At 45.0% G+C, this 25,787-nt stretch overlaps 1 protein-coding gene across 4 annotated transcripts in view; it reads left to right on the forward strand.

Moving 5' to 3' along the window:
• FHIT (fragile histidine triad diadenosine triphosphatase) overlaps nucleotides 1-25,787 on the forward strand; it is a 1,113,572-nt gene that overhangs the window by 1,082,912 nt on the left and 4,873 nt on the right. Inside the window, exon 7 of one of the 4 annotated variants that reach the window (XM_068982554.1) lies at nucleotides 17,425-17,679. The exons of 2 other annotated variants lie outside the window; for them this stretch is intronic. The gene's annotated coding sequence lies outside the window, so the exon portion shown is untranslated. Of the gene's footprint in view, nucleotides 1-17,424; nucleotides 17,680-25,787 lie in introns of those variants that run through there. One more of the 4 variants, XM_068982553.1, reaches the window with a different exon arrangement.

Below are 25,787 nucleotides of genomic sequence, written 5' to 3' on the forward strand. Positions count from 1 at the left end.
CTCTTGCCCAGCATGGATCGGGGGCGGGGAAGCAGCCCCGCCTACTTCCTGTGGCACCAGTGGTGGCTGCACAAATGTTAAAGCCGGAGTGCGGAGGACTCAGACCCTGGAGGCACTTATTCCAACCGTGGGGTCTCACTTCCATGCCACCTCTCTATGCGTCTCCCCTCTGTTCCTGTCCTTCCTGCCCAGGCCCCTGTTCCCTCTGTCCTCTCCAATCCAGTCTCTACAAAGCAACTGGAGATAGTTTTTTTAAGAGGTTTGCCTTAGAGACTAAGAATTAAACTACCATACGACTCAGCCATCCCACTACGGGGCATAAGAGGGTGGGACAAACTGAGAGAGTAGCATTGAAGTATATGCATTCCCATGTGTAAAGAGATAGCTACTGAGAACCTGCTACGTAACAGGTGCTCTGTGACAATCTAGGGCGGTGGGAGGGAGGTTCACGAGGGAAGGGACCATATGTATACCTATGACTAATTCATGTTGATGTATGGCAGAAACCATCACAATATTGTAAAGCAATTATCCCCCAATTAAGAAAAAAATAAAAAGTCCAAACCCTCCCAGGAAGTCACACTGCCCTTAGATTTCTGTTTCAGATTTCTGTTTCAAGCTTGCAGCTTAGAGCTCACAACCAGCTCAGCCATGCTCAGGCAGGCTCTGCTTTCACTGAGTCTCCTCTGGAGGCTCACAAGGTCAAGAATCCGCCTGCAATGCGGGAGACCTGGATTCAGCCCCTGGACGAGGGCATGGCAACCCACTCCAGTATCCTGGCCTGGAGAATCCCATGGGCAGAGGAGCCTCGCGGGCTACAGCCATGGGGTCGCAAAGAGTTGGACCTGACTGCTGGACGTTACTGAGAGACTTAGCGCACACACACCTCTCCTGGCAGCTGTTTGGTAAATTTTCTTTCCGTTTCCCTTCAGCTTTGGCTGTCAGGAAGATCAGGCCACAGGGAAAGAGAATTACCTCTTCACATTAATGATGTTTAACTACTGAGAGATCACAGATTTGAGGCTGATAGAAAGCGATAGCTAATCTCCTTTTCACGTTTGTATGCAATGTTAAGGAGTTCAGGCATCTTCTGAAAGGTATCAATATTAATAAACAGTATTGGGGCCTACTTTGAGTAAAAGAATTACTCGTTATCTAAAATTCAAATTAAACTGGGTCTTTTATCTGACAACCCTGTTAATAAATCTCTGCAGGGACTATGGACCCCAAATAAAGAGCCCCTTCTCTACACTGATTTTCTGTTTTAGAACTGTCTGCTTCATCTGGTCTTGTGTAAATGTGTTTATATTATAAGCAGCTGAAGTAGATCAGGTACAAATTAAAAATGCAATTAGTGAACAAATATTGGTAGCAATTGCATTATATAAAATTCTATCAAGCACTTAATGAGCATGGTTTTTAGCTACAAAACATTGGTTGTGATATTTTCATTTGGAGATGTAAGTCTGTTTTAGTTAGTTTAAAATAAATGTGCATTTCCTGGTCTTTCTCCCTGCCACCCTCTTTTTAATATTCTAATTCCTTCAGTTCAGGTCAGTCACTCAGTCGTGTCCGACTCTTTGCGACCCCATGAATCGCAGCACGCCAGGCCTCCCTGTCCATCACCATCTCCCAGAGTTCACTCAGACTCACGTCCATCGAGTCCATGATACCATCCAGCCATCTCATCCTCGGTCGTCCCCTTCTCCTCCTGCCCCCAATCCCTCCCAGCATCAGGGTCTTTTCCAATGAGTCAACTCTTCGCATGAGGAGGCCAAAGTACTCTAATTCCTTAGAGACCCAGTATCAAACACCCACCCCCTCACACCCCCAGGGACTGCTCACATCGCTGCTGCCTCCGGCCTTGTCAGCTCCGCGCCCAACTGCCTGAAGGGATATATCGTGGTGGGAGCAGAAGCTGACTTTTTAAAAATTTTATTTATTTTAATTGGAGGATAATCACTTTACAATAAATGCTTTACAATATTGTGATGGTTTTTGCCATGCATCAATATAAATTGATATTTTATTCTTAATCTTTTCCACTGCTGTTCACCTTCTCATTTCTCCCTTTCTTCCCTTTTCTCCCCACCTTAGGACCAAGCTAGTTTACCTAAGAACACAGGCCTATGGGCATGACTACAGGCATCTTTCTATTCCTCTTCTGCAGGCTGTGTGTCCTCTTCAAATGGTGTCACCACTGTCTGGGCTGAGTTTGTTTCTTTTTTTTTCCCTTTCTGGCTTTCTTATATAACAGGCACTTCTAGGGCAAGGTAGGAACGCTGCAGGCTCTTCCTGAGGCTTGCTCAGTTGTAGGATTCTGTCTTACAGTGTGTTTTCTAGACTGTTTAAGAGAATGTAAACTTCATACCTGAGTTTCTGGAATGCTTTGCTTTGTCAGCTTTTGCTTCTATCTTGCCTTGAGGCCTAACATCGCTTGTCTTCCAGGTGAATCAACTTGCCTTGTAAGTCTTTTCAGAAAGATATTCCCTTTAACTTGTTACACCAACTATTGCCAGAGAGCCTGTGGGCTTCTGAATGAACTCACAGTAATCTCTCTCTTTAAGGATGTTGGCTACAGACCAAACAAATCACCTTTAGTTTTCCTAGCAGCCAGATGTGGGAAGTGGAAATGGGAGGGAAGCCAAAGAGCACAGGATGAGTAACTTGGAGGCGAGGGACTAAACACAGGCCTAAGATTTCACCACCTGGAGAAGGGAATGGCAAACCACTTCCATATTCTTGCCTCGAGAACCCCATGAACTGTATGAAAAAGCAAAAAGATATGACAGCAGAAGGTGAGCCCCCTGGCTTGGGAGGTGTCCAGTATGCTACTGGGAAAAAGCAGAGTGACAGACAAGATGGTTTGGATGGCATCAGGGACTCAATGGACATGAGTTTGAGCAAGCTCCGGGAGATAGTGATGGACAGGGAGGCCTGGCGTGCTGCAGTCCATGGGTTCACAAAGAGTCAGACACGACTGAGTGAGTGAACAGCAACACAGATTTTGCCAAGGGCATCACCTCCTATATTGTATGAGAGAGAGAGACCAGGTATAGTTCTCTTTAGTGGCAAAGGGGAAAGGAAATGTTCCTTTCAGGAAACCTGATCGTGGGGTTGATTAACCCGGTTCTTTGATACCCACTCACCTCCCTTTTCAGAATGTATCGACGCACCAAATGTTTCTACAGTATTAAGGGGTTCATGAAACTTTCTGAAGTTGGTTAATAAATAGGGCTGTCCTGCAAGACATGGACATACCTAGACTTCACACAGTATCTGAAATCCAGATATCCGTGGCCTCTCCAGGCTTTCCTGAGTATTCCTTCATCAGCAAGTCGATGTTGGGCAGAGCCAGTCTGAAGACCCTGGTGCTGCTCACTCTGCACGACCACACACTTCACAGCACGTAGGGAGGCAGGGACGGCAGGGCTCAGCTCCGAAATGGATGATTACCACCACCATTACTGAGACTTGATAGACAACGCAGGTTCTCTTGTTATCCCTCCTTGCAGGTGATGACAAGACTCAGTGATGCTAAGTGCTGTTGCAAGGTAAATGGCTAGTAAGTGGTGGAGCTCAGATTTGCACCCAGACAGCCCCACCTCCAAGGGCTTTCCCTTCATCGCTTACTGTTCACCTTGCGTAGAAGAGCCTGTGGCTCCAGTCAGCACTGCCACCCTCCCCCAGCTCTCCTGCGTCTTCCAAGTCGTGTCTTCAGCCTCTTCCCCTGGCCTGCTGGCCTCCCTGGTTCCCCTGTGAGGGCGTCCCTCCCCTGCTGGACCTTCTTACCATTACTGTCAATCCCACCCACTCGGGTACCTGCCTCCCTGGTCACGCTGCAGCCAGGCCACAGGAACCCGAGTGGGCTGAACTAGCTTCAGCCCTAGTTGGCTGAACCAGCTACTTCACTCTGCCTGAAAGGTGTTCCACACTGACTCCTGCCTGGGCTGTCTGCCCTCTTTCTTTTCTCCACCATTTGACCGCCTGCCTAAGTCATGGGACCTTGGGCATGTAAGTGTCTCACCAATTTCATTTCTTCCCATCTTGGCCTGCTTTTTTCAATCTTTGTGTACCACTTACTTACTATTTACCTGATTCACTTTTAAAAGTTCAGTTTATCTTCAACTTCCTATCTTAGCCACAAGAGAAATGAATATTACTTTTTACTTATCATTAGAAGTTAAGCATCAATATAAAAGAGAAATAATAGTGCTGAGGAATTCCATCTCTGCACAGCTGCTTGCCTGGAGCTACCAGACTGAGGTTCTTTCTCTTCTTTGTTAAGCTGAGAGGCTAGTCATCCTTAGAGAGGGTGGCGCCAAACCAAGACTCTCCATTTGCCCTAGTCAAAAGGATTTAAAAGAGAATTACCTACAGAGGGGTTTCATGTACATCAGCTCAAATGATCTTAGACCAGTGATGTCCCTCTTGGGAAAACAGCAGTAGAGGTCAGAGTCCAAACCTGGACAAAGCTGACTCTGGACCTGTTCCTACCGCTGAGCTTGTGCTTCCTGAGTCTCTCACCCAGCACGGGCAGGAGACAAGTGCATGGGGGAAGCCAGAGTGAGCTTCCCTGGGGATGAGAAGTGGAGGACTCCAGGCAGGAAGCCCTGCTCCACACCCCACGGCCCCCACGGGCACCCTCAGTCTCTGGGCCGACTGGATCTGTTTGTTTGCCACGCGTCTGCCTTAGTGGCCAGCATCCTGCAGAGCAGCGTGTGCAGCCTTCTGCTCGGAGATGCCCCAGCTAGCAATCGGGACTGTGACAGGCAACCACCCTCTGCGTAGTGTCTGGTGTGGGAAAACCTAGCAACCCCTCAGTAAGTAACCAACCCTGTTTTGCAGCTTCCTTATGCGTAGGCCTGGGTTAATCCTCAACCTGACCACCACACGGCCACAGAGACAAACATTCCCAAACTAGAAACTGTGTCCTCTGCCTCTTGAAACCGCCAGATTGCCAACATGGGCTTAGTTGTGCAGAAGACTTTTCCTGATCTTTCCATATAACCCTGAGGGATGCCTTGGTGTTTTGGCCACTCTGAATCCTTGGCTGAGCAGAAGAGTGGCTGTGAGTTGGCAGTTGCCTAAGCAATAGTACAAAGCAGATGCTGCCTTCAGCACTCAGAGGAAGAGCCAGCAACAGCCTATGGGTTGTGGATGAAGCCGTGGTGGTCTCACCGTCCACATGACAGATCCCCGATGAGGTCAGCAATCCTCTGGTTCCAGGAATTCAGCACGTGCCCTCTGCTTAGGTGAATTTATGCATTGCCTGCCCGCACAGGGCTGAGTTCCTGGGAAGATGTTTTGCGACGGCTTTTAGTCTTTGTTCTAAAGCACATGAGATGGCAGCGGATCTGCATTTTTTATCTAACTTTGCATTCCTTCCTGAAGTGAAGAGAAAGTCGCTCAGTCGTGTCTGAGACTGCGACCCCATGGACTATACAGTCCATGCAACTGTCCAGGCCAGAATACTGGAGTAGGTAGCCTTTCCCTTCTTCAGGGGATCTTCCCAACCCAGGGATCAAACCCAGGTCTCCCGCATTGCAGGCAGATTCTTTACCAGCTGAGCCACCAGGGAAGCCCTTCCTGGAACGCAGTTTCTCAGTTTCTTTTTTTCTTTTTAAATTTCCCTCTAGGTATTTAATTCTTGGGTTGGCTGCCTCTACACACCATTGTATATTATCACTTCCTGTCCCCACTCCCGCCCCATCGTGGAATTTTTAGTGGGGTGTGTTGTTTGTAAAATCTGCAAGCATCGCCCCTGCCTCTGATAGCAAATCAGAGTGGAGCGGGTCTCTACACCCTGTTGTGTCAGCAGAGATCATCTGTAATTCATGAAACCCTCCTCTGTGCACACCATTATTTCGTAGATAATTGGATGCCTCTCATTTACTCAGAACAGAGCCCTGCAATTGCAAAGCAACTGAGTCAGCCCAAAACAGCATGATTAGTAGCTACAGATACACTGTCAAAGCAAAATCTTGACACTAGAATTTTTGAAAAATCACCATAATTTCAGCCACTGGACCACACATATCATATCATACTCATGGACAGTCGAGGTGGACAAAAAAGGACAGGTTTACTTACTGAGTACATGTTCTGATCACTCAATTATACCTTTTGAAATCTACCCCATCCACTTAAAAAAGATCTTAGCCTCCTCCACGAGGGTGTCCTCTCAGCTCTGCAGCCTCCCATGAAAAAGACCCAAGGAGCAGGTCAGAGTACTCCTATTTCCTTGTGAAGGAAGAAGAGTAGCTTCAGCTCCTTGGCCAGTTCAGTGCTAAACCTTCAAGGCAAGGCCCATGTTGGGGCATCATCAATACAGCGAAAGTCGTTGCCATCACTCTCTCAGCCCATCCCCAAATTGACACTTGAAGAGAGTAAGACATGCCCCCTTGCCCTGATGCTTTAGTATGGTATTCTAAAGCTCTTTAGATAAAGCATCCATCACCTTAAGTAAAGCAAGGAAAGATAGTTCAGTTTGCTTTTTCTTCCTCTGCTGTGCATATGTCTACCGAATTATGCTGCCTCTCCCTTCCTTCTGTGTAGAGTATGTTTACAGAACCAAATTTCAGTAGCAGGGATTTTAAAATCCAGTTATTTGGATTAGCTAAATATAAATCAAGTCCCTGTGATCTAAACTGGGAGTAATAAACCACAGAATCATAGAGACTTTAGAAATAATAAAATCTAATATCCCATTAAAGAACACTGAGCACCAGAAATTGGTGCTTTCAAACTGTGGTGCTAGAGAAGACTCCTGAGAGTCCCTGGGACTGCAAAGAGACCAAACCGGTCAGTCCTAAAGGAAATCGGTCCTGAATATTCATTGGAAGGACTGATGCTGAAGCTGAAGCTCCAATACTTTGGCCACCTGATGCACAGAGCTGACTCAACGGAAAAGACCCTGATGCCAGGAAAGAGTGAGGGTAGGAGGAAAAGGCGGAAACAGGATGAGATGGTTGGATGCCATCACTGATTCAATGGACATCAGTTTGAGCAAATTCCAGGAGATGGTGAAGGACAGGGAATCCTGGCGTGCTGCAGTCCACGGGGTCACAAAGAGCTGGACACGACTGAGTGACCGAGCAACAACATCCCACTGAATAATTTTATCATAACTCCAAGGAAAAACCATTTAGTTATTAACCCTCCCTTTTAGAAACATTCTTTGAAATAAGTCCACCTCATAGTTCCAAAATGGGTTTTTAGTTCAGTTTCATTATTTTTTAAATGTTTTACCAAGATCTAGCTCTCTATAAAATATACCCAATAGTTCAAGCAGAAGCTTTCCAGGTCTCTAAGGGCTAAAGAATCTATAGAACTGTTCATCTGAGATTTAATTCAACTGTTCATAGAAATGACTCCTGTCCATAAGTCAATTTTAACCCTTCTGAATCTTGGAACTACACAATCCATCAGCACAGAGTCATTAGAACACTGCAGTCCAAATGCCGAAAAGGAACTTTTTCAAGTTTCAAGCTTTACTTGTATCTTGTGAGATGATAAAGTCTATCATCACCATCGTCCTTATCCTCATCTCGTTTCCAGAAACGGATGATTTATCACAGGTCAGTCTGCATAGCCCCATAAGGCCAAAACCTTCTACAAATACCCACCCACTCCCAAGACTCTTCCTTGGCTACTTACTTCTCTTCTCTTCCGCTTCTCATGTTCTGTCTTTGTCTCTGCTGTAAAGGAAGGTGGGGGAGCACAGAAGACCCTCCTAGAGGTCATGGGGGGTTAATATGAAGAAAAGCTATGAAAATTCACCTGAATCGTCTTTGACTCATCATTCAATAATAGCTAATATTTATGCAGTTCACTCCATCCTGTGCCAAAAATGTCCCTCAGCCACCTCTTACATAGGAAGTGCTCCATTATTCTGACATTCCACCGGCACTAACCAAGTTATCATGTAGGCTCGCAACCAACCAATTCAGGATATGCTAAAAAGCAGCTCTAAATTGTGCTCCTCCTGGATTTATTTCTTCTCTGAGGATCCAAAAGGCAGTATGTTCTGCTACCTCCAATTTATAATGAGTGGTGAGCCATGGAAACTGCGAGGGCCCATCGGCTACGCCAACGCGTAGACGCGTTATGTTCCCTCTCTATTACACTTTACAGACAATAAATTACGGAAATGTTTGAGTGGTAAGAAATTAGTTCAAGAAGTAATTAAAGAATAAGACCTGTAGGGCAGGCTGTTTTGAGACCACCAAGAAAGAAGTGTGACTTTCGTTTCTAGTACTAAACAGACCAGACCCTGAATTAATGGGATTCTGATTTGCTAGTCCCATTCGATTCCTGGAATAAGCAAAGAAAAAACTACCTCTGGAAGAAAATAATACCATCCAAAATCTTAAATTATGTCTATAAATATTTTCAAATGAAATGTCCAATACCAGTATACATATGCACGCACAACTTATGAGGAGGCAATTTAATATAAACAAGGTTAGAATCACCAGAGAGCCATTAAAATAAATCTGTTTACTTTCTTTTGGAATGAAAAGGACTAGATTATGCCCCCCTCAAAAAAATTCCGCAGAAAGCTAGAATCTATTAAAAATACAGAGATGATGTGAAAAAGAACCAAATAGAAATTCTGTAACTGAAAAATACAGTAACTCAATGAATGAATTTAGCAGCCTGAGTTTGGCAGGCAAGAAGAGATTTAGTGAACTTACAGATGAGCCATGAAAACACAGCATCTGGTCCTATCATTTCATCTCAAATAGATGGGGAAAAAGTGGAAAAACAGTGACAGATTTCATTTTCTTGGACTCCAAAATCACTGCAAATGGTGACTGCAGCCATGAAATTAAAAGACGCTTGCTCCTTAGAAGAAAAGCTATGACAAACCTAGACAGCATATTAAAAAGCAGAGACATCACTTTGCCAACAAAGGTCCATAAGTCTACATTATGCTTTTTCAGTTGTCATGTATGGATGTAAGAGCTGGACTATAAAGAAGGCCAAGCATCAAAGAATTAATACTTTCTTCTAACTGTGGTGTTGGAGAAGACTCTTGAGAGGCACCTGAACAGCAAGGAGACCAAGCCATGTACTCCTAAAGGAAATCAACCCTGAATATTCATTGGAAGGTGCTGAAGCTCCAGTATTTGGCCACCTGATGTGAAGAGCTGACTTGTTGGAAAAGGCCCTGGTGCTGGGAAAGACTGAGGGTAGGAGGAGAAGGGGATGACAGAGGATGAGATGGTTGGATGGCATCACCAACTCAATGATCATGAGTTTGGGCAAGCTCCAGGAGGTAGTGAAGGACAGAGAAGCCTGGCATGCTGCAGCCCATGGGGTTGCACAGAGTCAGACACAACTTAGCATCTGGACAACAACAAAATGAAAATATTCCAAAAGAACCATGAAAGGAGAGTGGCAAAAATATGAGAGGTCAGAAGTATAGAATACACTGAGAAAGTCTAATAGATATGCAGAATTCCAAAATAGAATTCTAGTGGAAGATATACTTAAATAGATAGCGGCTGAGAATTTTTCAAGTCACCAATCCAAAAATTCAAAAACACTCCAAACCCAGAGTAGGGGTATAGAATGCACACCTAGGCACATCATGGTACAACTGCAGAAAATCAGAGTAGTTTGTTAGATTTAATAGTAAGAAGGAAAAAAAAAAAAAAAGCTTACTTTCCAAGGATCAATAATTAGAGAAAGGCAGCAGCTTCCTGGGTGGCACTGGTGGTAAAGAGCCTGCCTGCCAATGGAGGAGACGCAAGAGACGGGGGTTTCTCTCTGGGTCAGGAAGATCCCTTGCAGGCAGGTGTGGCAACCCACTCCATATTCCTGCTTGGAAAGTATACTTAATGAAGTGCCTCCCCTCCCACTTGAGTCTCCGTCCCACCCCACCATCCCACCCCTCTGGGTCGTCACGGAGCGCCGAGCGGAGCTCCCTGCTGCCCCGCAGCTCCCCGCCAGCTGCTTTGCACACGGAAGCGTATGTATATCACCTCTCCCAGTCTGCCCCCACTCCCCTTCCCCCTGCTGTGTCCATATGCCCACTTTCTACTTCTGTCTCTGCTTTTGCCTTACACAAATAGGCATCTGTACCCTTTTTAATATATTCTGTATGTATGTGTTAATGCACCTATCTGTTCTTCTGACTGGCTTTACTCTGATTTTCTGGTCACTACAAATGACCCAATTTCGTTCCTTTTAGTGGCCAAGTAATATTCTACTGTATATATGTCCCACATCTTCTTTATCCGTTCCGCTGTTGATGGACATTTAGGTTGCTTTCATGTCCTGGCTATTGTAAAGAGCGCTCCACGAACATTGTGGTGCATGTATCTCTTTGAATTATCGTTTCCTCAGAGTATATGCCCAGTGGTGGGATTTCTGGGTCATACGGTACTTTTACTTTTAGTTTTTTAAGGAACCTCCATAGTGTTCCCCATAGTGGCTGCATCAATTTACATTCCCACCGCCGGTGCAAGAGGGTTCTCTTTTCCCCATATCTAGAAGGTAATTTACTTTGTGATTATGACTTTTACGCATTTATTGGGAAAAAAGCTAAAAGTTATGCTAAATCCTAAACACCTTCCTGGTTATTGCTCTCATTAAAAAGGAGAAGAGCATATAATGAATAATCTTAGACCAATAAATTCGAAAGTTGGGTTTAAATTCATATTTCTATTTTACCCAAAGTGACACAAAGTATAAAATATGAATAGTTTGATAACTATTACAGAACTCAATAGTCAGAAAAGACCCTGATGCTGGTAAAGACTGAAAGCAGGAGAAGGGGACGACAGAGGATGAGATGGTTGGATGGCATCACCGACTCAAGGGACAGGAGTTTGAGCAAGCTCTGGGAATTGGTGATGGACAGGGAAGCCTGGTGTGCTGCAGTCCATGGGGTCGCAAAGAATCAGAGACGACTGAGTGACTGAACTGAAAGAACTCAAACCTGAACTAAAACTCGAACTAAAACCCATCTCACAAAGACAGTGTTGGGCCCAGATAACTCTATTGGTGAATTCTATCACACAGTTAAGAAAGAAGAATCTGAGTAAGATTTTCAGTGAAAATGTTATGACTGCTGGAACAAATTCTGGCAGAGAAAAGGAAAAAAAAAAAGAAAACCTCTCCCAATTCTCAGTTTGTTGTATGAGTTCCCTTATACGTGAACCTGACAAGAACATAACAGAAAGCAAATCTAGACTAATTACACCTGGAAACACAGATGCCACTGTCCTGATACCTTGTGGGAAGATAGACAGGCATACCGATAAACTGCATGTGTGTGCGCAGAGTCTATGGAAAGGATGGGCCATTATGACCAATGCAACATGTTTCACATTAGACTAATCTCATGCCTTTCACCAGACCAATAAAGAATAAACGATGTGATCATCTCAGTAGATGCTAGAAAAGAAAAGACAGAAGCTAACCTCCAACTTAATAAATATAAAAGTTCTAGAAAAACTTGATCTAGGAAGGGATTTATAGTTAAGGATGAAATGTTGAACACTATTCATCTGCGATTACAAATGAGATAAGAATATTTGCCATTAGCCCTGCTGTTTCGCAGACTACGCAAGGTCTCAGCTAGTGCAGTAAAGCAAGGGCCATAAAAAACTTAGAAGGATTAAAAAGGAAAGAATAAAACTGCTGTTCAGTTCAGTTCAGTTCAGTCGCTCAGTCGTGTCTGACTCTTTGCGACCCCATGAATCACAGCACGCCAGGCCTCCCCGTCCATCACCATCTCCTGGAGTTCACTCAGACTCACGTCCATCGAGTCAGTGATGTCATCCAGCCATCTCATCCTCTGTCGTCCCTTTCTCCTCCTGCCCCCAATCCCTCCCAGCATCAGAGTCTTTTCCAATGAGTCAACTCTTCGCATGCGGTGGCCAAAGTACTGGAGTTTCAGCTTCAGTATCATTCCTTCCAAAGAAATCCCAGGGCTGATCTCCTTTAGAATGGACTGGTTGGAACTCCTTGCAGTCCAAGGGACTCTCAAGAGTCTTCTCCAACACCACAGTTCAAAAGCATCAATTCTTCGGCACTCAGCCTTCTTCACATCCAATTCTCACATCCATACATGACCACTGGAAAAACCATCACCTTGACTAGACGGACCTTAGTCCGCAAAGTAATGTCTCTGCTTTTGAATATGCTATCTAGGTTGGTCATAACCTTTCTTCCAAGGAGTAAGCATCTTTTAATTTCATGGCTTCAGTCATCATCTGCAGTGATTTTGGAGACCCCCAAAATAAAGTCTGACACTGTTTCCACTGTTTCCCCATCTATTTCCCATGAAGTGATGGGACCGGATGCCATGATCTTCGTTTTCTGAATGGTGAGCTTTAAGCAAACTTTTTCGCTCTCCTCTTTCACTTTCATCAAGAGGCTTTTTAGCTCCTCTTCACTTTCTGCCATAAGGGTTGTGTCATCTGCATATCTGAGGTTATTGATATTTCTCCCAGCAATCTTGATCCCAGCTTGTGCTTCTTCCAGTCCAGCGTTCCTCATGATGTACTCTGCATAGAAGTTAAATAAGCAGGGTGACAATATACAGCCTTGACTCACTCCTTTTCCTATTTTGAACCAGTCTGTTGTTCCATGTCCAGTTCTAACTGTTGCTTCCTGACCTGCATACAGATTTCTCAAGAGGCAGGTTAGGTGCTCTGGTATTCCCATCTCTTTCAGAATTTTCCACAGTTTATTGTGATCCACACAGTCAAAGGCTTTGGCATAGTCAATAAAGCAGAAATAGATGTTTTTCTTGAACTCTCTTGCTTTTTCGATGATCCAGCAGATGTTGGCAATTTGATCTCTGGTTCCTCTGCCTTTTCTAAAACCAGCTTAAACATCAGGAAGTTCATGGTTCACGTATTGCTGAAGCCTGGCTTGGAGAATTTTGAGCATTACTTTACTAGCATGTAAGATGAGTGCACTTGTGTGGTAGTTTGAGCATTCTTTGGCATTGCCTTTCTTTGGAATTGGAATGAAAACTGACCTTTTCCAGTCCTGTGGCCACCGCTGAGTTTTCCAAATGTGCTGGCATATTGAGTGTAGCACTTTCACAGCATCGTCTTTCAGGACTGAAACAGCTCCACTGGAATGCCATCACCTCCACTAGCTTTGTTCGTAGTCATACTTTCTAAGGCCCACTTGACTTCACATTCCAAGATGTCTGGCTCTAGATTAGTGATCACATCATCATGATTATCTGGGTCATAAAGATCTTTTTTGTACAGTTCTTCCATGTATTCTTGCCACCTCTTCTTAATATCTTCTGCTTCTGTTAGGTCCATACCATTTCTGTCCTTTATTGAGCCCATCTTTGCATGAAATGTTCCCTTGGTATCTCTAATTTTCTTGAAGAGATCTCTAGTCTTTCCCATTCTGTTCTTTTCCTCTATTTCTTTGCATTGATCACTGAAGAAGGCTTTCTTATCTCTTCTTGCTATTCTTTGGAACTCTGCATTCAGATGCTTATATCTTTCCTTTTCGCCTCTCTTCTTTTCACAGCTATTTGTAAGGCCTCCCCAGACAGCCATTTTGCTTTTTTGCATTTCTTTTCCATGGGGATGGTCTTGATCCCTGTCTCCTGCACAATGTCACGAACCTCATTCCATAGTTCATCAGGCAGTCTATCTATCAGATCTAGACCCTTAAATCTATTTCTCACATCCACTGTATAATCATAAGGGATTTGATTTAGGTCATTCCTGAATGGTCTAGTGGTTTTCCCTACTTTCTTCAATTTAAGTCTGAATTTGGTAATAAGGAGTTCATGATCTGAGCCACAGTCAGCTCCTGGTCTTGCTTTTGTTGACTGTATAGAGCTTCTCCATCTTTGGCTGCAAAGAATATAATCAATCTGATTTTGGTGTTGACCATCTGGTGATACCCATGTGTAGAGTCTTCTCTTGTGTTGTTGGAAGAGGGTGTTTGCTATGACCAGTGCATGTTCTTGGCAAAACTCTATTAGTCTTTGCCCTGCTTCATTCCGCATTCCAAGGCCAAATTTGCCTGTTACTCCAGGTGTTTCCTGACTTCCTACTTTTGCATTCCAGTCCCCTATAATGCAAAGGACATCTCTTTTAAGTGTTAGTTCTAAAAGGTCTTGTAGGTCTTCATAAAACCGTTCAACTTCAGTTTCTTCAGCATTACTGTTTGGGGCATAGACTTGGATTTCCGTGATATTGAATGGTTTGCCTTGGAGACAAACAGAGATCATTCTGTCGTTTTTGAGATTGCATCCAGGTACTGCATTTCGGACTCTTTTGTTGACCATGATGGCTACTCCATTTCTTCTGAGGGATTCCTGCCCACAGTAGTAGATATAATGGTCATCTGAGTTAAATTCACCCATTCCAGTCCATTTTAGTTCGCTGATTCCTAGAATGTCAACGTTCACCCTTGCCATCTCTTGTTTGACCACTTCCAGTGTGCCTTGATTCATGGACCTGACATTCCAGGTTCCTATGCAATATTGCTCTTTACAGCATCGGATCTTACTTCTATCACCAGTCACATCCACAACTGGGTATTGTTTTTGCTTTGGTTCCATCCCTTCATTCTTTCTGGAGTTATTTCTCCCCTGATCTCCAGTAGCATATTGGGCACCTAATGACCTGGGGAGTTCCTCTTTTGGTATCCTATCATTTTGCCTTTTCATACTGTTCATGGGGTTCTCAAGGCAAGAATACTGAAGTGGTTTGCCATTCCCTTCTCCAGTGGACCACATTCTGTCAGACCTCTCCACCATGACCCGCCAGTCTTGGTTGGCCCCACACAGCATGGACTTGGTTTCATTGAGTTAGACAAGACTGCTCTTACTCATAGACAAAATGATACATGCAGAATGTTCCAAAGAAAGTCCTGAGAGACCATTAAAATTAACCAGAAAGCTTAGCAAGGCCTCGATTAAGTTCTGAATTTCTCAGCTACTGTTGTAGCTCAGCCTGCCATAATAGAATGCCATAGACTGGGTAGCTTAAATAAAACATAATTACCCCTTACAGTGCTGAAGGCTGGAAGTCTAAGATAAGGGTGCCAGTACATCTGGGTTCTGGCAAGAGCCCTCCTCCTGGTCTGCAGCCGGCCACCTGCTCAATGTGTCCTCATGTGAGGAAGAGAGTGAACTTCAATTTCACTCTTCTTGAAAGTACACAAATCCCATCATGGGGCCTCTACCTCATCTACACCCGATTACCTCCTAAAGGCCATGTGTCCTATTACATTGGGAGTTAGAGCTTCAACGTGTGAATTTTGGAAGGACACAATCCGTAACAGCCACACAGAATATGAAAAGGATTAAAATTGGTTTATATTAACATCAGAAATCAAATACCAAAAAATAAGAAAATTTATGCAAGTTTCTAGGTAGAAAACCATAAAATGTTACTAAGAATCATTACTGAGGAATTAAATAAATGGAGATGAGAGTACTGAATTTTATAAAGACTCAAGTCTTCTCAGATTTACCTATTAATTCAGTGTTACATCAAAATTCCTGTAATTTTTGTTTGTGGTAATGGGTTTATTTTTTTTCTTTTTTTGTAAAAGTTTAAAAGTTAATTCTAAAATGCTTATGGAAATGTAGCCTGAGGCTATTTAAAAAAAAAAAAATGAAGCACAGGAGGGTTTACTCTAAAAGATACTGACTTGTTACAGGGCTACAAAAGCTAAGAGGGCATGATGCTGGAAAAAGGATAGACAGACTGATGGAACAAGACAGAAAGCCCAGAAACAGATCCAGGCATATATAAACGCTTGATAGAAGATAAAAATGACATCCAAGAACTATGGGGAAAGGAAAATCTTTCCAATAAATTATTCTGGAAAAATTGGAGATCCGTGTAGAAAACTCATGAAACTATATCCCACCTCATACCATATGCAAAAGTCAATTCCAGGTGGATTATAGTTCAAAGTCTGAAGTGCAACTTTAGAAGGGAATGTAGGAAAATATTATCATGGTCATGCTATAGGGAAAGACTTTTTAAATAGGATACAAAAGCATTATTATAAAAAAGATGGATAAACGACTACATTCAAATTAATTTTGTTTTATCAAAAACATGATTAAGAGAGAGTAAGAGTGAGAAATGCAAGATACAGAGTGGGAGAAGGTATTTGCCACATTATGAACAATGAAAGGCCAGTATCCACAAGACAGTATTTTTAGAGAAAAAGAAAAAAATGTATAAGCCACTTAGAGAACGTCAACAGCCCAGTGGAAACTACAAAACGATTTGAATATGCACTTTGTAGAAAATTGGTCTTGGACTGGCCAGTAATCTTTAGTCATCAAGGAAGCATAGTTTAAACACAATGAAATACCACTGTATACCCACAATCGCCAAAATTTTAAATGACTGACAATATCAAGTGTCTGCAAGAATGTAGAACCACAGAAACACGCAGAACACATACTGCGTGATTGTGTCCGAATCAGGTTCACAAACAGGCAAAACGAAATCACAGTGTTTAGAGATACATCCATTTAGGGAGTAAAATTATAAAGGAAAGCAAAGACTCCATCACCATAAAAGTCAGCCCAGTGGTTATCTTTGTGGAGGAGGCAAGGAGGAGCCTGTGATTCAGAAGAGGAGTGTGGCTGGGAGGGTGGAAGGGCTGGCAGTGTTCTATTCCTTGTCACGGTGGTGGCGAAACACGTTTGCTTTATATTTATTCTATACGCTATATATGCACGTATATATAGTGTGTATGTGTGTGTGTGTGTGTGTGTGTGTGTATAAACACTTTTCTGCATATGTCATATTTCACAGTTATTGTTAGTCGTTCAGTTGTGTCTGACTCTTTGGGACCCCATGGACTACAGCCCACCAGGCTCCTCTGTCCATGGGATTCTCCAGACAAGAATACTGGAGTGGATTGCCATTCCCTTCTCCAGGGATCTTCCCAGCTCAGGGGTTGAACCCGAGTCTCCTGCATTGCAGGTGGATTCTTTACCATCTGAGTCACCAGGGAAGCCCATGTTTCAGTGATAAAAAAGGGCTATATATAAAACAGATACATGAAAAATGTTGAGTTAAGGAGAAAAGAAGAGGCAGGAAGAGATTGACTCTAATGTATGGCCTAACCGCTGGCTGGATATTCAGTTATTCCAGAATAAGTTTCAACAGAAAAGCACAGTTGTCGCATATAATCTTCACAGACACTTTGCTCCTGAAACAGAGCAGGGTTATATGCTCCACCCTGCCCGCTTCAACCCCATATCCTCAGCCTGCCTTTTGTCTGTGAAGAAAACTTTAGCTAAAGAATACGTTTAATCAGAGAAATGCGAAAATGCCAAAACAAAGGAAAACAGTCAAATGGGTCAAAACAAGTTTAGTCTGTATAAGAAAGTCAGGAGCCTTTAGCTCTTCCAGTGCTATAGATACAATTCTGTGAGCTGTCTTACAGATATTGAAACCCCCACCAGGTGGAAGAAGTTAACTACATGATGACCGGACTGTAGCCATGGCATAAGCTGCCAGTTTCAAGAACTGGCTTCAAGGAAGTGGAAACACACCGACCCTGGAACTGAAGATTGGCTGCACTTAAGACAGTCGAGACGACACTGATCAGACCACCGATGACCGACGGCAGCATGGCTGCCAGAGCTAACCGTGCTGTTTCTGCATGTAGCCCCTCCCTCTGTCCATAAAGCTCTTCTCCACTGGTTGTCACTGGGGGTTGCCGAGGGCCGGAGAGTCGGCCTTTGGATAGGAGCCTGCCCCCAGGTTGCCAGCCTCCAAAATAAAGCAAAGTTTCCTTTCCGCCAACCTGGCTGGCCTCTTTATTGGCTTTTGAGCAGCGAGCAGCCAGACCCTACATTCAGTTATATTCCTGCATCTGAGTCCATTCTCCTTGGCCACCCTCCCAGACTTGAAGGGACCACACTAGCCTAGAAAATCATCATTTCAGGAGCTGAGCAGGAAAAACCAGCACAGACGATGCTTCGTTGTTCATGATCCTTGAGGATACTACTTATGGCGATGTCATCATGGGCAAGTTATACGAAGCACTTCACAGGTTTTATCTCAGTGAAATCCTACAGCCATCCTCTAGTACAGTCTCAGTGTTCAGATGTAGAAACTGAAGCTTAAGGTTGCTCTCGGACTTTTCCCAGGACTCCCAGGTTATACATGGAGAGTTAGGGCCACCCAGGCCATCTGACTCTGGAGCCCACACTTACCTTTACACTAAAATTGGTGGTTCTCTGTATAGAAATGTCCTCCCCTGCGTAAACTCAAGCTAAGTAAACACAGGAGTTGTACGATGAAGCTGAGATGCATATAGCGTACTCTTGCTTCCTCACTAACTTCAGGAAAAGTACCAGTATTCGGTGATTTCTGTGCTGGGGGCTTTGTAGGTCACTTTATCCACTTATCACAACCACCCTGCCAAAGAGACAGTGGTGCCCTGGTTCCCTTGGCAACAACAATTATGGGCTGAATATTTGCCTGGAAGATACAACTGCATTTGATGAAGAGAGTGGATCACAGTTTCTCAACCCTGGACCATGAATGCACAACATGCTGTATTCTTGGGATCAGTGAGGACTCCCAAGGGTTCCATTCAAGACCTTCAGTTTCGAGTTTTCTTTAGAGATAGGGGGTTTTCCTGGTGGCTCAGAGGTTAAAGCGTCTGCCTCCAATGCGGGAGACCCGGGTCCGATCCCTGGGTCGGGAAGATCCCCTGGAGAAGGCAGTGGCAATCCATTCCAGTATTCTTGCCTGGAGAATCCCATGGACGGAGAAGCCTAGTAGGTTACAGTTCACGGGGTCGCAAAGAGTCGGACACGACTGAGCGACTGCACCTTACCTTACCTTAGGGGGTTTTCACCAAGGATCTGTAATTAGCCCTTGGATTTCAAAACATTTAGAAAACTGTTGAGAGGGTCAAGCAGAAAATAGGACAGGTGTAGCAGACATGGGGCTCGGTACTGCTAATCTCTTCCAGAAAGCACAGCTGTAGGTGCTGTGCTTGACCAGTTAGCCAAGGTAGCTTCTCTGCCATGTGGTGTGTGGACTCAGGGGTGACATGGACTAGACTTCAGGCTTCTGGCAGTCATCTTGCTCCTCATTTGGAAAAGCAATGCAGGAGAAGCCTCCAGAGGAAAGGGAGCCAAAAGATAAACTGAGGAGAGGAATTCTGGCAGCAACTGAGAGCGCATGTGACTGCACTCTGAGCAAGTCAGCAGTGCAGTGTCAACCCTACCTGGGGCCAAATCCATTTCCCTCCCTTTTCCCATCGTGATGTAGTTGACTTGGTGTCAATCCTGTCTCACCTCCCATGCCCACAGACAATTACATGCCCTCCAAGAGCCACCCCCATGGTCTAGGATTAGCCAATCAGTTTTAATGCATCTTTAAGAGATTTTTCCAAGTGTGCAAGTCAGTGCATAAGATGATAGATCACGTAATAATTAAAGCATTAAACGAGCCCAGTTGAGGATTCTCTTTCCGCCAGCAGATATCTTTAGGTCAAGAAGGGCTATAAAAACCGGCAGATCATTTTCATTCCTTTAAGACAGGCCAAAAAAATGACTTAGAATGTAATTAGATGTTCTTAGCAATTTTCCTCTGCTAGCGCTCCATACCAAATTCCAGTGAGGCTCCAAAAAATATAGTATAGAACTGTGGACATTCTGAGCTGCAAGCTGATGGGGTGGTATTGTTTTGGAGAAATGAAAGCCCATGATATTGCAAGAGTCATTTTTTTTTTTTTAATTAGAAATGATAAGCCAGAGTCACGCAGAGCTATGGGAAAGGGGAGCATTCTAAGAGGCAGAATGCCAGTCTGGGCCACTCAGGGATCCTCTCAGAACTCTGCGCCCTCTCTTATCTCTCTGTGACTCCTGCAGATTCCAGAGTTATCAATTTGAACAAGGAATATGTGCAGTGAAGTGCATCAGCATTTATCTGTGACATCCCTATCAAGGGTTTGCTTTATTGCTCTCTTTTTAAGGATCTGTTATCTATTGGGGCAGTTGACTAGTTGTTTTTTTTTTTTTTTAAGTTTGAAGATATTGTTTGTGGTTAATTTTTATTTCTTTACTCTTTCAAAAGAATGATACTTAATGGAAATGAAAAGTAGTGTAAGAATTTAACAGAAAATTATGTTCAGTAAAGCCTAAGAACTCCTCTCATTAGGGGTGAGGTTTCATGATACTGCAGCTAAAAATATACCTTCTTTATATAGACTATCTTATTTTAACTGTCGACTATGACTCTTAAAACGCACATCTATACCCTCAATCGGGGTTCCCATGGTGCTCAGCGGTAAAGAATCCACCTGCCAGTGTAGCCAGAGCCAGGAAGATCCTCTGGAGAAGGAAATGGCAACTCACTCCAGTATTCTTGCCTGGGGAATCCCATGGACAGAGGAGCCTGGTGGATGGTGGTCCATGGGGACACAAAAGAATCGGACATGACTTAGCGAATAAAACTACAACAACAAACCCTCAAACTCACCCAAGGTCATAAAAAAATAACGAACATATTAACATAATAAATCTGTTAAGACTGCAGTCCTTTTCATGGGCCATCGGATCACGTCCCTTCCCCGTACTTTGTAAAGCCCGCCGGGCCTGATCACAGTGGGCCGTATAGGCCATAGCCAGTGGCTTGGGATAAAATCCAGTCTCATGGCCCCAGCTCTCCCCCAGCTCTTGCTTCCAGCTTTCCGGCTTCCTTGCTTTTATGAGGTTATATCACAGAAGCTCCCACCTTAGGGCCCTGGCATTTTTTGGCCCCCATGCCTGGAATTCTTTTCTTTCCTTCTTCCATACAGCACTCAACTCAAATGTCCACCCACTCAGAAAGGCCTTCCTCAAGTGCCCAATCTCAAGTAGAGCCCCGTTTCCTCCTTAAACTTGCTTCATTTTTCTTCATAGTGCTCAGCGTCACCTGTCATCATATTATAGACTCATTTGTTTGTCTGTGTCTTCCACTAGCAAGCAAGTGTCTGAGGACAGGGCCATTCTCTCTGGCATTCAGAACAGCCCCTGGCATCTCATGGGTGCTCAGAAACACCGAGGGAATGAATGAGTGACAATGGTTCTGTAGTTCTAGACCTTTCTCTGGGCCAGGTATTATGCTAAGTGCTTCACCTGTATCATCTTTAGTCCTTATAACAATTCTGTGACATAGATGCTATTTTCCTGTTTTGTAGACAATGGAACTGAGGCCCAGAGGGGCAAAGTAATTTGATAAAGAAAACACACCTGATAAGTCCGAGGCCTAACTTGAGTGCAGAGCCCAGGTGCTTAAATACTAAATCAACTCTGTAGACATTCCCAGGTCTCCCCTTCCCCACTGACCAGCTTCCCCGTGTTTCCAGAGCCTGGGCCCTGGGCTACTGTCTCAGAGCCGTGCTGACCAACAGGATGAGAATGTGAGCTACACATGTCCTTTGACATTTTCCAGAAGCCAAATTAAGGACTGCTGCTGCTGCTAAGTTGCTTCAGTTGTGTCGAACCCTGTGCGACCCCATAGATGGCAGCCCACCAGGCTCTGCCGTCCCTGGGATTCTCCAGGCAAGTATACTGGAGTGGGTTGCCATTTCCTTCTCCAGCGCATGCAAAGTCACTTCAGTCGTGTCCGACTCTGTGTGGCCCTATGGACAGCAGCCCATCAGGTTCCTCCATCCACAGGATTCTCCAGGCAAGAACACTGAAGTGGGTTGCCATTTCCTTCTCCGAGATTAAGGACAAATTAGTGTTAATACATTTACCCCATATATCCAAATATTATCATTTCACTGTCTTAATAATATAAAAAATCATAATATGAAAATTATATAAGTATAAAAAAATGTGGTGCGTCATGTTCTTTGCTTAGAGCCAGTCTTCGAAGGCCAGTAGACATCTTACTGTTTCCCCAGCCTCCACTCGGACGAGCTGCATCTGTCAGGGCTCGTTACCCATGTGTGCCTGCGGGCTGCCACCACGCTGGACACTGCAGTGTTGAGAAGGGGCTGATCTCCGCAGTTAGGCGGGTCTGGGTCCAGTCCCACTTACTGTGTGACCTCGTTCCAGCTGTAAACTGGGGCTCTGATATCCACCCCACGGGACTTATGGGAAGATGAAAGGAGTTTTCCACACGCAGGCCTGCACACCCCTGAGCACAGCAGCTGGCCAGCTGACACCCTGGATGGATGGGTTTCCCTCCCACCTAGGAAAGAGCAGCCTTGGGGCCCCTCACCTCGCTCCAGTTGAGCCTCCTGAGCCTCTGTCCCCACTGTCTGCCAGGGTGGCGAGGTCTGCAGTGGGAGGGACAGAGCGGGGGAGACAGGCCCCAGGCCGAGGCCTCGTCCCCTGGACCATCCCGCTGAGCTCTGGAGTAAAGCTGAGCCTTCTAGCCCTCATGTAGGCGGTCCTGCATATGCCCTCCCACCCTCAGGGGGTCCTGTCCTGGACTAAATGGCCCTTACATCCCCAAGGTGAGCGATCAGCTCTATCAGAGGCGCAGAAAGCTTCTTTCTCTCTACTGAGAAAAATCAGCGACTGCATCTTTGGGCTGGAAGGGACTTTAAAGAACATATAATTCAACCTGTTGTTTTACAAAGGAAGAGACCGTGGCCTGGAGATCGGATATCAGCTGCCCAGGTGCACACAGGATTACAACTCGACCCTTTGTATTTACAGTCCGTCTGAACATACACCGCGGTGGAGCCACACAGATGCCCCCGTGCGGGCGGCCGGCGCCTCTGTCTGGGCTGCGTCATCTTTGTCTTCTCACCATCTGCATTCTACTCTCAGCAGTAGACCCTCAGGAGACGCAGGGTAGTGGGCACCGGCCTCTGTTCCCTACACCCTGCAGGGGTGTCTTCTTCAAGGGCTTGGAACCCTTGCTCTTTGGGTGCCATATACAACTTGCATGCAATTCAGTTCTTTATGAGTAACAGGTAAACCATAACCTGTTTGACCAGCAGTTTCTCAGCAATACAACATTAAACACGTCATCTCTGTTTTTGGTGAGAGGCTCTGCTTCAGGTTATAGACTTTTATCCATTCGCCTAAGGATTTTTTTTTTAGATTGTAATCTCAGCTCACACACAAGGCAAAGGGGAAAGAGTTCTATCACCCTCAGTACCTTTTAAAGTGTGGAAAGGAAAAAAAAAAAAAACCCCATTAGTCTGTTAAATGTGCTGAACCCCGACAGATTCTCACTGTGACAATTCTTGAGTGTTTGTCTGTAATCCCTCAGCAAATACACCTTTTATTCAACTATGGAGTCGTAGACACTCCAGACGCAAGTGCCACTAATTAAATAACACACTCAGCAAACCCTCAGAGCCATTCATTACCCAAGGTGTCCTGCTCCATGCTCAGCTTGAAAATTCTCTTCTAACAGGAGCGCACAACTAGAGTGGAGGAGAGTGCTGAAGGAAGGTGACCCTCAAATGCACGATGAGAAGCGGTGCCTGCCAGACAGAGGAAATGAAACAGCACGCAGGCCTCCTAGCTTCGCCTCTGCCCCTCAGAGGGTTTGAAGGGAGGGAATGTGTTTCACGTTGTAGGGACTTTCTTTCTCAAAATTAGTTTCTTTCGTGAAAGATGGAAGTAAATATAAAGTAATCCTTTTTCATTTCGACTTGAGTCTTGGGGAAAGGTAATATCAAGCTGCAGATTTAGAGACAAATAAAGAAGCTGGTTCTTCATAAACTCTGTCTGGATGAGAAAGCCTTTTAGGGAGAGCCTTTTCAAGGCACAGATACAAGAGGTGATGTCTGTGGACCAAAGAGGGGAGAGAAAAGCCTTATTCCTTCAAGTGGGACATGAGAACCTGCCCAGGGTGTAGCAAGAGTTGCCTGGGGCAGGGGGTTCACCCAGCCTGGAAGTGGGTGTAGTCTCGTTTGCCACGGCAGGATGGGATCAGAGCGGTGACCATCCCTGCGGGGCTGCACAGTCACACAGCCTCGAGCGCTGGCACCGTGTTTCCTGCATATTCACTGTCCTTGGGGTTTGACTTATCCCTTCAGAGAGCAAAGTGACAACGCTGGACCTGTGGCCATTCAGCCTGGGGGTGGCCTGGCCTCGCCGCAGGGCAGAGAGAGGTCTGCGCCTCCCCTTCTGAGGGGGCTGGCCACGTGGCGCCCAGGCTGCTTTCTGTACCCCCTTCCAGAAACAGACCTCCCCGCACCCTGTTTAAAGGGAAGTTCATTAACACCCTCTAGAAGTAGGAAGCTGTTGTTCATCCACAGAGGGACAATTTTGAGTGAGAAAATGTGCTGGAGTTGCCTTGCTCTCTCGAGTCCGTCCCCACATCACTGGGTTTCCAGCGCCTGCACTTGGGTGGAGTAACCCCTTCCTGCCTCCAGGCAGAAGGACAATTGCATCACCTCAGTTGCTAATCAGAGCTGCTCTCTGATCCTTGTCCCTTCTCCCCCAGCTTCTTCTTTACCTACACGCTGTAAGAGATTGCCACCAGCGGCTCTTGTGGTCCAATTTCTCAGACCAAGTTTATTAAGAAAAAATCTGAGAAGCAGGGGTCAGGGGTGCCTGCCCTTAGAAAGTTGCTCCCCTTGTTTTCAGTATGAGTGGAATGACTGTCCACGCCTGTCTGCCCTCTACACAGGCCTGCTACAAACCAAGGGTTACTTTTATAACAGAGAACTGTTACAGAGGAATTTTATGTTAGCTTCTCATGGCTTTGTTTTGTGCGTGAGTATAGATATTTTGTTGTTGTTGTTCATTGCAAGATATTTGCTTTACAGTGTTGTGCTGGTTTCTGCCATACATCAACATGAATCCGCCACAGGTATATATGTCCCCTCCCTCTTAAACCTCCCTCCCATTTCCCACCCCATCCCACCCCCTAGGGAGTCACAGAGCTCTGGGTTGAGCTCCCTGTATCACAGAGCAACATTCCCACTGGCGATCTGTGTTACACAGGGTAAGGTATATTTCCATGCTTCTCTCTCCATTCGTCCCAGCCTCTCCTTCCCATACTGTGTCTGCAAGTCTATCCTCTAGGCCTGCATCTCCATTGCTGCCCTGCAATTAGGCTCATCAGGACTATTTTTCTAGATTCCACACACAGGTGTTAATATACAATATTTGTCTTTGTTTTAAAACCATTTCTGTGTCAGCTTTGGGTAGGAAGGAAAACGAGTTCATTCATTCATTCTTTGAGGCAAGAGGCGTTACTTTTGATGGACAACACTTGCCCTGCACATGTGGCTTTGCTAAGAAAGCAGAGGACGGACACCAGAGTAGAGGCTGAATATTTGCCACGGAAGCCTCCTGAAATGTGTCTCCAGTACCTACATTGCTTTGGGGCTTTCAGAGCATTCTATTGGGAGCACACTTTGGAACTGGCCTGAAGACTTCATGCCCAGGAATTCCCTGCCAGAGAACTAGGCCACACTCTAGATGGTTAGATCAGAGTCTCTGAGGGTGGAGGGGAGGCCTGGCAGTGTTCAGACCTCTGTGAATGCCCCAGGGCATTCTCACAGAGTAGCACAGGTGAGAAGCAGTATCCTAGAGAAAGATGACAGCGGATTGCATTTTTATGGTCCCAAATGTTCCCTTCACACTTCACCCAGTTAGAATGAAATTAAAAGACTCTTGCTCCTCGAAAGAAAAGCTATGACAAACTTACACTGCATATTAAAAACCAGAGGCATCATCTTGCCTAAAAAGGTCCATATAGTCAAAGCCAAAATGGCAACCCACTCCAGTATTCTCACCAGGAGAATCCCATGGACAAAGGAGCCTGGCAGGCTACAGTCCATGAGATCACAAAAGTAGGACATGACTTAGCAACTACACCTAA

Source organism: Capricornis sumatraensis, chromosome 10 (genome assembly GCF_032405125.1).
Source record: "Capricornis sumatraensis isolate serow.1 chromosome 10, serow.2, whole genome shotgun sequence".
NCBI classification, from domain to species: domain Eukaryota; kingdom Metazoa; phylum Chordata; class Mammalia; order Artiodactyla; family Bovidae; genus Capricornis; species Capricornis sumatraensis.